Consider the following 13,875-nt stretch of genomic DNA (forward strand, 5'->3'; position numbering starts at 1 on the left):
CCTGGCAGCCTCAAACAAGCTGCACTTCAGTCTTTTTCTAATTTTACTTTCACTGTACTGTTAACTGAGGTTTGCAGAGCCCGAGATGTAACTCTTTGGGCGGGGGGGGTTTGCAGTTATTCTGAGCTTGGGGTGAATTTGCTGAGACATCCATTCCTGAGAAGATTATGGTATTGTGTTAAGATACCTGTTCGCTGTAGACCAGCAAACTGCCGAAACTTGCGCTCCAACAGAGATAATCGTACTTGCTGATGATCAGTTAATCACATCTATTTGATTATGAGCATCTGGCTGCTAATTATACTGCTTATGGGAGCTGTAAGGATATATGTATTTTTACAGAGGACATCATAGATCCCATAGTGAAAACATCCGGTTTCAGCTAATTCATAATCAGTAATGTCTCACAAAAGGCTTCAGAATTGAAACTTAGCAGACAGCTGGCCCATGCTAAGATGTTTCTCACAACCATAATAGCATCATCATGGGGCTGGTTACAATGCCAAGTGAAAACATTTAAATTCTGTGAGGCTTTTATGCTCTGTCCCATGCTTTTAGACACAAACACACACTTTTCAATTGCTCTGCAGGTGATGATGGCCACATTCATTGTCCCAGTCAGTATTGACAGTCCGCCAGCAGGCACAAAAGGAAGACCTTCCCTAAGTGTGATGCAACCATCATGAATACACTTGTGTTTTCCCTCTTCGCAAACTTTATTTATACATCACCTTTCATGCAGGTTAGTGCTAGTGCTTTACAGATGGCAAAAAAAATGCTAAACAGACAGAATTCATGTAAAAATTTAAAAACAAATAAAAACAAATCTAAAATAAATGTAAAAACATCATATGAAAAATCAAGAAGACAGTAATACAAAACAAAATTAAAATGTAAAAAAGGATAATGAAACATTGTAAGCATACTCAATAAAAACCCAGGCTGAAAAGGTATCAGCAAGTCAAACAGTTTCTATTTATTGCTGTCTAATGACTTTGTAAGTGGTGCCACCCTGGCTTCACAAAGGATGATCTAACTAGGATCAGATTTTTCACCAGCCTGACACTGACAGCAACAAATATTATATGACACTAAATTGTATATAACAAAGAAGTCGGTGTCCATTAGCTGACTTTGTCAGCAAGGTTTTCATTTACTTTGGGGCTTAAAGGTAAATGGATTAGCTTGCTGATAAGCAGTAATTGCTAAAAGGCACAGAATGAAGTGTTATTCTGGTTTAATGCAACTTGTTTGATGCACCTTGACGTGGATTACATGATTCAAGACAACCAATTAGGCTATAAAAGTTATGAAACTGGTTGTCATTAAACACTGCTTCACCAGCTATGCTGTTTCTACATTTTCTTGGCTGTCTGGGTTTTGCTGATTACCTGAGATTTGCTCCAGGTGAAGAGTTTTTGACTCTAAGAATGCATTCATTGGTCAAAGTGTCAAGTCCATGCAAGCTACAGTAGCTTCTGAAAAAAGAGGATTAAAGCACCAACTTCATGGTCATTTTATAAAGTTTTTACCGACATTTTGACTATGCAATTTTTTTGAGGTAACAAAAGGTCAGAGTCAAAGTCTGCCTTTTATAGGAACAATCATAAGGAAAGGATTTGTAACTTGACTTATCCAACTTGTTCAAGCAGAAGCATAAAAAATTGGCAAGTCTGTCATTTAGGCATGTATAGGTTGGCTAACCGCATGTGCACCCTAAGAAAAGCGCTTCCAGGTGTGTGTGTGTGTGTGTGTGTGTGTGTGTGTGTGTGTGTGTGTGTGTGTGTGTGTGTGTGTGTGTGTGTGTGTGTGTGTGTGTGTGCGAGCGCGCACACATACCCTGGTAAAATTGAACTGTCATGGCCAGAATGGGCACTTTGATCATTTTATGTTCACAAAAGAGGAGAGCAGAAGAATGTAGACAAGGTGAGTTGGAAAGAAAAGGAAAGGAGATAAGAGAGGAGAGGAAATAGGAAATGAAGGGCAGAGACAGATAAATAAAAGAAAAAAGCAAAGATGAGACAAGATGAGACAAAATGACAAGACTTTTCAGGAAAAGAAAAAATTCAAAAGAGGGAAAAATGCGATCACTCAATGATAGATAACCAAAAGGGAAAGGAAAGGAAAGGAAACAAGAGGCAGAAGAGCAATGAACTTTAAGGTAAGCAAAGAGAAGGACTAAGGGAAATGAAGAAAGGAAGATCAGAGCAAACCAAAAAAAAGCAAAAGGAGCCAAAATGGACAGAAACAAATCAAATAGGTATTCAAATAAGAGAAAATGGGGGGGGGGGGGGGGGGGGGAAGAGGAAAGAAAAGAAAAGAAAAGAAAAAACACCAAAAGAAAAAAGAGCCAACTGAAGATGTGGGAGGGAAGAATTAAATGGGGACGAGCACGAGGAGGGTCGACAGAAAAAGGGGATACTGATAGAGAGAACTGATAAGGGATGAAAGCCTTCTCTCACTGGGTGATGAGGATGTACTCACATCACACGCTAGTTACCCAGGATTCATAGCGTGAGATGAGTTCCCAGCATCCCTTTCATCTCTTCAACACCCAGTAGTGGTCTATCAGAAAGGAGCCTGGGGAAACAGCCACAGACAGCTACATGCGGACACACCAAAAACACCAACGTGTGCACACTCACACACTAACAGAAGATGGAATAAAGACACACTTGAGCACATGTCCTTTGCTCCTTCTTTCTACGCGCACACAAGGAAACACTTTAGTCACACACACTTAAACATTTTCCCCAGATTCCTCCTGCTAAATGAAACTGTGGACTATGATCATACTGACACATACATAAAGTACATGCAAGCGGGCACTACAAAGTGGTCAGCTGTCTAACCGTATCCGTGGTGATCACAGAAGCCACTCATTGGCATGGTGTTTGATCTCTCGGTTGGCATGGAAGTCTGAAAAGTCTGTCAGAGTTAGACAAGAGTGGGACAGAAAAGCTCATTTTTAAAAGTTCGAGAACTTGCAATTCCCCAAGTGACCACTTGAGGCTGGTTCCAAAAAGTCAGTCAGTCTCCAATGACTCTCATATTAAAATGTCCAACATCTACTGTATATTCACTAATACATGCCGATGATACTGTATTGCTTGGTCTTTACTCCATCATTATGCAACATGATGATGTCATAATATATCATGCATAATGAAAGTCTGGAAATAAATAACATCTTACTGTCATGAAATAAAAATGATACAGTGTTTTTATATCATGTTGTAGTTGCATAAATATTATTTTAGCCTGTTTATAGGTGGTTGCCAAGCATTTGAGATTAGGTGAGGGTATTTTAGGGGACTGTTAGAACAACCTGATAACAATGTATCAGAGCATCACTCCAAGATGTGTTTCTCATTTCAGAGATATTGTGCAGATGAAGGAGAGCAGTCCCACAGATATATTTTTTTAAACTAAAGGAAGTATCCTAATCAAAAATGACTCAGTTCCATCTGTCCTGGCCAAGTTAAAACATCCAAAGTAAGTATCTGGTTATACACCATATCTCTAAGATTTGAAGGCCAAATAAAGACAAAACCTCTGTTCTGTCTATATTTAGAAGAAGAGACTTGCAGGACATCCAGATCTTCATGTCCTTAAGACATGTCTACAATATAACTAATTGATGTGTGCCATCTAGGTTCACAGATAGATACAGCTGGGTGTCATCTGCATAATGAAAATGTATGCCATGTTTTCTAACAATATTGCCTAAGGGAAGCATGTATTTCTGATAATACTGCCTAAGAGAAGCATCTATTTCTAATAACACTGCCTAAGGGAAGCACACTGCTGGGATCTTGTGCCTAACTTTTGATCGTGAAAAAGATTCCACATTTAAATTGGAATCTATCAGAAAGATATGATTAAACTCTCCACGCTGTCCTAAAATGTTGTGACTATCAGTAACAAATGCTGCACCGAGGTCAAACAGAGATGAGCCCACTGCCACAGCACATATGAAGGTCATTTATAATCTTCACTGTTTCTGTGGTGAATTCTGAATCCTGACTGAAACTCTTCAAATAGAGCATTCTTCGCCAAATGCCCAATTCGATTTTTACAACAACTATTTCAAGGACTTTTGAAAAAGGAAGAAACAGTGTCTTCCAGTCTTTGTTCTAAGCAAAGCTGCTGAACACTAGAAAGCAAATAGGAACACTTCCCAAACTGTGGGGATATTACTGTAAAAATTAAAGTTTCTCCGCTTGTTTCTCATTCTTTCATGTCTTGTTTATTCTCTATCTTAACCACCATCCCTTCATCTTTCTTTGTAGCTAACTATATTGCACATATCATTTATATAACATTTGTCATGGGATGACACACTGTCACATTTGCACGGAAAGCAGAAACCAATTTCCTGTTGTGTTAATTTTCTCTGTCTGAGAGGGTACAGATTTCCCCTGTGTTCATGTCCCAAGTGTGTGTGTGTGTGTGTGTGTGTGTGTGTGTGTGTGTGTGTGTGTGTGTGTGTGTGTGTGTGTGTGTGTGTGTGTGTGTGTGTTTTTACAGACTGTAACGACACTCATGGCTGCCCCAGCGAGAGAACATCAGATGTCGCTCCATCTCTTCTCTTCTGTCTCTCTCTCAGTGCATCTGTCCCTTCAGCTCGCCATCGTGCCTCCTCTCCGTCATCCACCCTTGGTGGTATTGCCATGGCGACCAGTGCCATCGCCTCTAAAGTGCCACACTTGTTGAGATTAACAGTAGACGGAGAAGTACGGTGAGGTGAGACGAAGACAAACAAGGTGATGAGAATAAGAGTAAAAATACGAAAGAAGGAGCTAGAGGATGAAAGAGGTGGAAATGAAGGTGGAAAAGAGGACAAGAAAAATAATCAAACAGCAGGCCAGCGTTCTGTGGTGTCACATCTGAGTGATTGGTTAGTTGAGCTGAGGCTCTGAATCACTTAGAGCAGCATCACTGAAAAACCAAAAAAGAGACAGAGAGCTCAACAGAAAGAAAAAGAAGGAATCTGTTAGTTTATATCCACCTGTTTGTTGCCAGTGCACTTTTGCACCGTGCCATACACATGTATATTTTAAAACAGCTGCTTTTTGATGTAAAAGTGAACAGAAAGGATGACGTGTGTGATGGAAAGCTTTTCTGTGGAACCTGCCTGTGTTTCTTTTTCTTTTATTTCTGACAGGTGCACCATTGATGCTTCGCTGCCATATACTGTTTCATGCCCTCGCTCTACATTAAAGGAGACCTTTTATGCTTATTATAGAGATGAGCCAAGGTGCTCATCGTATCAGCTCCATTAAGAACTAGAAAGAACTCGCACATCTTAAAGGAAACATATTATGCTCACTTCCAAAACCATACTTATGTATTCTTGGACTCCACAAGGTTAGCTTTGCATGAGTCACATTTCAAAATAATTCCTAATTTCTTTATACCCCTCTCTACATCCACTGCACAAAGCAACAAAAAAAAATTGTTTCTCTTCCACTGAAAGCATGCTCTCTTTTCTGATTGGGTGACTCTCACAAACAGAGGGTTTGATGAGAAGGTGAGTGGGGCTGCTGTGCTTGATTTTTAACTTGCAGTTAAAATAATACTTTTTTGTAACCATGTTTTTAGCATAAACAGCCATGATATTTCTGCGTTTATGTAGACAACACTTCTTAAATCTACATATTAGGTATGTCTAATAATGAGATTTAAATATTCAAAAGCTTAAACATAATCAACATGGTTTAGGAAACATATTGCAGTAACAATGATGGATGTTCAAATTTCATCTGAAGATGCACAATAGAAAAATGAGCATGCAATTTACTGTTTTCTGTAATAATAGAGATACCAAATACAATCATAGTTTCTCTGATGACACTGCAGTAGTCGGCCAAATCACTGATGGGAACGACAAGGAGTACAGAGAACTAACCCGAGACTTTGTGGACTAGTGCCAGCAGAACTACCTCCAGATCAACACTAGTAAAACCAAGGAGCTAGTGGTAGACTTCCGCAGGCACAGACATCCTCCACTGCAACCACTAAACATCCAAGGCATGGACATTTAGGTAGATAGCTACAGGTACCTTGGTGTTCATCTGAACAATAAACTGCACTGGACTCACAATTCAAATGCTCTCTACAGAAGAGGGCAGAGCAGGCTGTACCTGCTGCAGAGGCTCAGGTCTTTGGGACTGAAGGGCCCACTCCTGAAAACCTTCTATGACTCTGTGGTGGCCTCAGCCATCTTTTACGGCAGCGGTCCCCAACCCTCGGGCCTCGGACCGGTACCGGTCCGTGAGTCGTTTGGTACCGGGCCGCGAGAGTAGAGGCTCAGGTGTGAAATGTATGGTTTTCAGGGTTTTTATCGGTTTTCAGCGTTATTTTGTTATAGTTTTGATCGTTAACTCGGTTTTCCTGGGTCTTTTCACATGTGTTATGAATAAATCTTTTTTTCGGTACCGGTACTAGTTTTATTTTGTTGTATTTATCCGCGACACCTTAAAGGCCGGTCCGTGAAAATATTGTCGGGCATAAACCGCTCCGTGGTGCAAAAAAGGTTGGGGACTGCTGTTTTACGGTGTGGTCTGCTGGGACAGCAGCATCTCTCCTGGGGAAAGGAAGAGACTGAACAGGCTGATCCGGAGGGCCAGTGCTGTTCTAGGATGCCCTGTGGACCCAGTGGAGGTGGTGAGTGACAGGAGAATGGTGGCTAAGCTGTCATCCCTGTTGGACAACATTTCCCACCCCATGCAGGAGACTGAGCAGCTCCTTCAGTGGCATGCTGTGGCGCCCACGTCGTGGGACAGAGAGATTTCGGAGGTCTTTCCTTCCAACTGCTGTCAGACTCCGCAACAAAGACTTTGCAGATGACCACACACATGCGAAAAGACACACACGCGCACAACTAATACACCATGGTAGCCTTCGCCTAGTCTCCGTGATGTGCAATATTACCAAGTGCAATTCTGATGTAACATAGTATTTTATTCTATTGTGTAAAGTATGTTATTCTGTTTTATCTTATTCTATTCTATTGTTTTTTCTTAATTTTTGCTGCTTTTAACTTTGTACTGTCCACTTTCTGCCGTGGCCAAACAAATTTCCCACGTATGGGACTAATAAAGGTTTATCTTATCTCTCTCTTATCTTACTTGGTCTACATTCTTGTGTATACAGTCATGTAAAAAGTACATCCTTATTACACAATTACATTTGGGGAAAACCACACAGCATATGCACACAAACCCCTCACACCAACTGCCAACCACAGTGGTGGAGGTAGGAGGTGATGGTTTGGGCTTGTTTTGCAGTCACGGGACCTGAGCACCTTGCAATCATTGAATTGACCATTTACTCCTCTAGAGTCAAATGTAAGGCCATCTGTCTGACAGATAAAGCTTGGCACAATTTAGGTCATGCAACAGGACAATGATCCCAAACACAGCAACAGATCTACTGCAGAATGGCTGAAAAAGAAAAGAATCAAGGTGCTGCACTAGCCTTAATTGCAAAGAAGGGTGAACCAAAATTGTGATGCAACAGTGAAGCAACAATGCTTGATAATGATTACTTCAAGTTACTGCTGCTAAAGGTGATTCTACAAGCTACTGAGTCATGACATGTAAATGGTCCCATGAAAACAGTTTCAGTCATCACCACTAGGTTTTGACTGCATATACATGTTTAAGACAGAAACCAAAAGTACTGGATCAAGGCTTGCATATATTAATCTCATGTCAAGTGAATTGATTAGTTTAAAATATATTTATAAAACTTAACAGCCATATCTCTCTCTGCACTTCCAGAGAATATAAAACACTCTTCTTAACCTGGGACAACTTGTTGACAAAATAGAAGAAGAGTGTTAGAAAGACAGTTGACTGAGGCTCTGAAGAGCTCCTGCTGTTGCGCCTGAAGGTGACTTTGCTCCGTGTGTGTGTGTGTGTGTGTGTGTGTGTGTGTGTGTGTGTGTGTGTAGTTTATCTGCTTGGATCACTACTGGGATAGAAAGCTGACAAGTCAAATGAGGCTATGTCCATCTCTTCACTGGTCCTCTCTCTCTCTCTCTCTCTCTCTCTCTCTCTCTCTTTCACCCTCTCTCTCTCTCGCTCGCTCGCTTGTTCTCTCAGCTGTGTGACAGTTAATTGACATATTATCAGCCAATGACCTTGTGTCGCATGCGAATCCCAACCAATTAAAAACTAGGCCATTTCCTTGTCAACTCTGCGTAATGGAAATTCATACGGTCTACAATCTAATTGAGCAGGCACACACACACACACACCCTTGTGTACATACACACACACACACACACACACACACACCACAAACTCATGCAAACATGCAAACACAGACCAGCACTCCCGCACACAAAAGGCAATTGTGTGAAAGTAGATGTTCACCATATATTAAGCCGAGCATGGCAAGCATGTATACATCATTTCATTGCCTCAAAGAGCCAAAGAAATCATATAGAGGTCAGTGCATGTGTGTGTGTGTGTGTGTGTGTGTGTGTGTGTGTGTGTGTGTGTGTGTGTGTGTGTGTGTGTGTGTGTGTGTGTGTGTGTGTGTGTGTGTGTGTGATTAACCTTGGAGGACAGTAGAAGGGCATCCAACTAACTTTTCAAGTCACTCAATCACAAAGAGGTGGCTGCAGACCGACAAAAAGAATGAGAAGAATGGAGCGGGAGAGACTGGGAGTGACAGAGATAAAGGGTGATACAGAGAGACAGATTGAAAGAGGTTAAAGATTCAGATAGACGGCGAGGGAGCGGGGCAAAGAGGCAGAGATGGCAGAAATTAAAGAGAAAAAGTATGGGGGACTGTGGGTGAGTGGCAGGGTTAGAGAACAAAAGAGAAATTTTCGAAGAGCATCTGTGTGTTGCTTGGTTACTGGGACACAATACAGTAGCAAAAGAGAGAAGCAATGGAAACTGAGGAAACTGGTCCAGAAAGAGAAGGATGGGATAAAAAGAAATGACTGAAATCAGGAGAAAATCAAACAAAAAAGAAGGTAGTATTTAAAGAGCGGAATTATCTGTCTTTGTTGTTTGTGTGTGTGTGTGTGTGTGGGGGGGGGGGGGTTCTAAAGTATCCATTTCTATCACTTTTTGAGGTCAAGTTGCAGTGGTGAGGTAGCTCTGATATCTCTGTCCACAGCAAGGTTTTCTTGCTCTTCCTGGGGGATCGGGAAGCAATCAAAGGCCAGATGAGATACATAATCTCTCCCGCGTGTTCCGGGTCAAGCTTGAGGTCTCCTGCCGGTTGCATGGGCCAAAAAAAAACACCTCAAATGCACAGTGCCCAGGAGACATCCCGATCAGATGACTGAGCCACCTCAACTGACAGTCTTATTTTTTCAGTCACTGCCCAAAGTACACGGGCATAGCTGAGGGCTGGAACGGAGATCGAGTGGTAAATTGAAAGCTTTCCCTTCCAGCTCAGCTCCTGCTTCGCCGTCACGGTTTGGTACAACGTCCGCATCACTGCTTACACGGTGCCAATCTGCCTGTCCATCTCGTGCTTCGTTTTACCGTCACCTATGAACAAGACCCCAAGATACTAAAACTTGTTTACCTGGGGCAGCAGCTCACTCTTAAACTGCAGGGAGCAATCTACCATTTCAGACGCACTAGGAGAGGTTCCTCAAGCTTAAAGGTGTTTAAACATGTCTCTCATGTTTCTGCAAGCTGCACTACATGAGAGACATCTCCATTAGGCGGCAAGATAAAGATCACTATTTTACATGTTTATAGTGAAATAACTGTATATTAAAAAAATACTTTTATGTGCATGAATATGTTAAGAAGCATATTTGATTGTTTGTTCTACTTTTTTAAATTTATTTATACAGTAAAACTGTTAATCTTCATTCGTTGCCTCAAGGCAACACTGCGCAGTTAGCCCAATTTTTTTCAGGCAATATAATGCATTTGCATATGTGTGTAGAGATGTGTTTGTGTGCATTTATATGATCATAGTCAATGTTTTTTACTTTACAATCTACTCATAATTACAGGACATGGATGTAAAAACCTTTTATGCAAGGAAACCAAGGGAATGTGCACTTTCTGTCCTCAGAAAGTGAGGACAGTGAGCTTTCAGGGAGTGACATTGAAGTAGAGGAGTGGATCCCTGAATGAGGTTTGAGGGACACTTAGGAGCTCAGGGGTCAGTTGGTAAAGTAACTGTGTCTTTGTGTGTGTTAGTGCCCACATAGCAAGCAGGTCTGGCCAGGATCTGGTATCAAGTCGGCACTTTGAGTAATCTGGGAGAGTAGAAAAGCGCTATATAAAAATCAGTCCATTCACTGTCTGAACAGAGTTTCGGGCATGTTACTTTTGCACTGTTTTGCATGTTCCGGCACATGTTGTTATTGCATGGCTTGATTAAGGTACACATTATGCTGACATCTGGGGCCAGAGCTGAAACTGTTCTGGGCCAGCAGAGTGTCTACAACTGGCCCAGAACTGGCACACCACCTACAGATGGCCCACATACCGCAATGAATAACAGCCCTTTGGTGGCCCAGATCAGGTTTGCCAGAGGTAATCCACACATGGGCCAGCACAGGACGACCAGGGTGTCTGAAACTGGCCTTGTGCTGGCCCATGTGTGGGCCACCACTGGCAAACCAGGTCTGGCCCACCAAAGGGCCGTCATTCATTGCGGTATGTGGGCCGTGTGTAAGCACATTGTGTGGGCGCAATACACACACAACTGCTGGTGTGTAGAGAGAGGTGGAGCAGTGAACAATTAAGCCTACTGTAATTGGTAAACATCTGAGGATGGATAACAGCTGAATAAGTGAGGACAAATAGTGTTAAGTCATAGGATTTCCCTGTGTTTATGTTTTTCTTTTTTCATAGATGCTTTTCTAAGCAAAAAAATATTATTATTTTTTTATGTTTATGGCCATGGAGGTAAATTTTGGCCTGGCAGAAACCCTGAAAGTATTATACACAGGAGGCACACAACTTCAATTTCATATTGGATGTTGGGGGGTCATAGAGGGTCAAATGTATATAGCAGTGATGTCAACTCATTTTACATCGCAGGTCACATACAGCCCATCTTGATCTTATATGTACAGACCAGTAAAACTGAAGTTTAACTACATTTTTACTATATGAGATATCTTAATATAAGCCAACAAAGCACAATTTCAACAGTTTGTCTAGGTTTTTCTGCACAATAAAGAAATACAGCTGTAGTAAATGAATGAAATTTGTCAACATGAGTCCTTAGGCTTAAATTGTAAGAAGAAAATATGTAAAATTACAGAAATCTATCATTTAATTCTTTGGTGCATTGTGAATGACCATGAGGGGGATCTTTATTAGCAGGAAAAGCTATAAATCTCAAGAAAATATAGTTAAAAGTCCAAAATTTATATCCTCCTTCACATTTTCCAAAGCCATCCAGTGAGACAGATTGGAGTTTTCACCAGGACGATTCTGGGCCCTGGGGCCTTATGTTTGACACATCTGGTTTATAGGATGTGAGCACCAAACACAGGCTGTCAAACCCCTCACATGGCCAGACACAATCTGAAGTATACTCAAAGTTTTCCGCTTCCCAGAGTTTATGTTAAAGCATGTATGATTTGTTACAGTGCTGCCCACCAGCAGTAGCGAGGGGGAGGGGTGGGTCACTATTTCAAGAAGACTGTCACCACTGGCAGAGAGAATGTGATTGAGAACAGAAGCATCGTTAATGATTTTCAGTCACTGCAGCAGTGCGGATCACTGGTTCATGTGTATTTATGCAGCGCTGCTGAGCCACAAAAGATGCATGAAGAAATAAAAGATTTTAATGGGGGGAACGCGGTTGGAAAACTGTCTTTGTGTCTGATCTATGAGCACTCGCACAATATTTCCCATATTCTGCCAACCTGTAGCCGTTGTGCAGAATCTTCAGCTGAAGACAAATTAGCATTTAAATGAGGCAAGTTATTTTCCTTTTACGCCCGCTCTAAATTACTAACGCAATAGCTTTGATTGAGACGAGAGAAGGGAGACTGGTGGCTTTTTTAGTGTTATTGACCCAGAAAAGGTTGAGTGAGCATACTCGCTCATTTTCAGCAACACCACTGCATCAAAAAAAAAAAACTCACATGGCCACGCTCGCTCACAGCCGAGAGCTGCAGCTCAACGGCCTACAACCACAGCCACCAGTGTTTGGCACTGAACAGCTTGACTGATGCTCGCTGTCTTGCCTAAAGGAGCACTCCAATGATTTTCAACCTTATCTCTTACAATGTACGTGTCACAGGGAGATACGTTAATGCACCTGCGCACTCGGCAGGACCCACTGTGTCTTGTAGGAAGTGCTCTGTTCACCTCCCCAAATCGTGCACAGGATGATGCAGTTCTGGGCTAATAAGCAGCAAGAATACATCAATCTTCTCAAAGTTCAACTTTCAACAATGTGGACATGTTGAGAAGAGTGCATTTTTCAAGAAATACTCTATAATTAACTTCTCCTTTCAAAGCTGTTTATTGGGGATTTCTTTGAGGCTATTATTTGAGGTTTCAACACGAACAGAGGTTGTTGTTATTATGTGTCAATAATGCAGGCTGTATGAGAAGATTCTGCAGCTATGACACGGCACATACTTGAGAGTCCTATCATGTCTGAATGAAGCCATAGCAAACAAATATACACCATAAGTCATGGACACCTATGTCAGAATGGCATAAAATCATCACAATAAGAGAGAAGAGTCCAGAAATCCAATACATTCAATTTCTTAGATGACAGATTAAATAAAAATGCATCAGTTTCTGAGCTTTCCTCTTAGCGGTACTCTGAATCCTTTAGAACAGGACATGCATTCAAATGCAGCTACACTTCCTAACATGCTTTGCACAATACAACAAGGCTATCTCTGTCATCATGTTAGACAGCAGTGATATTATCAATGCATACCTACTTTTGCTTGTGCAGTGTTGCGCTGCATATAAAGTCTTTGTTGCGCCGTGACACATACAGGTATGCTTAAAGCAGAGCGATGCTGAATCCCACTTGTCTCTGAAGCACCTAGATTGCTGTTCTCAGAGTCGGTACACACCTGCCTCTTCATGTATTTGGAGACAACGCGAAGTCCCTCTTTTGTGTTGAAATGACCAAATGTTTTGCAAATGCTTGGCTCAAGAAAAGAAAGGAAATTTGCTCTCTTTCTGGAGTTTTGCATTTGTTAAAAGTCAGTTTACTCAAATACCAGGGAGTCGGTCTGGGCAGGGGTGGGGGTGGGAGAGAAGCTCTCCTGACTGGAGAGCAAAAGGGATCTCGTTAATATCCCCCATGCCTGGCAATTGAAAACGTGTGGACAGGGACACATTCTTTCTATCTGGGAGGTCACTTGGAAATAGACTGCTGAGTAACCTTCTCTCTGCCCCTGACTGGAAGGCTGTCTTTTTTTCCTCTTTAGATTTCTACTGCTCTGAGCCCCGACTGCGAAACTCCATAAAGAATGATGGATGCTGATGGAGACACATGGAGTGGTGATTATAGCAGAGTATCGAGGAAGGACAGAGAGACAGACATACGTACGGAAAGAAACCGAGAAAGAGGGGGGATTCAGAATGGTTAATGACACAACTGAATCCTTCTATTTTTTATTTATTTATTTATTTTTGTATGTGATGCAGTTGCGCCACTGAGTGGTGGAATATGAAACTACTGCCACTGAGGTCGTTACAAACATGTATGACAATGTTCAAAGTAAATCTGAAAATCGTACAAAAATTAGGTTCTTACCTTAAAAATAATGTTACAGTGCATTTTTTAAATAAATTGTCCACCCATTTGTCCATTTGTCAGATACTCAGAATGTGGAGTTTTGATACTATTTAAATGGTCTGACTTTAAACGCTTTTGCCTGTTGCTATA

General features: G+C 41.6%; 1 long non-coding RNA gene across 2 annotated transcripts in view; it reads right to left on the minus strand.

The window, feature by feature from the left end:
• The window catches only part of LOC308384407, a 373,851-nt gene that overhangs the window by 353,549 nt on the left and 6,427 nt on the right, over window positions 1-13,875 (minus strand). The gene's annotated exons all lie outside the window — the stretch shown is intronic.

This window comes from Rhamphochromis sp. 'chilingali' (assembly GCF_963969265.1).
Source record: "Rhamphochromis sp. 'chilingali' genome assembly, chromosome: 17".
Classification (NCBI taxonomy): domain Eukaryota; kingdom Metazoa; phylum Chordata; class Actinopteri; order Cichliformes; family Cichlidae; genus Rhamphochromis; species Rhamphochromis sp. 'chilingali'.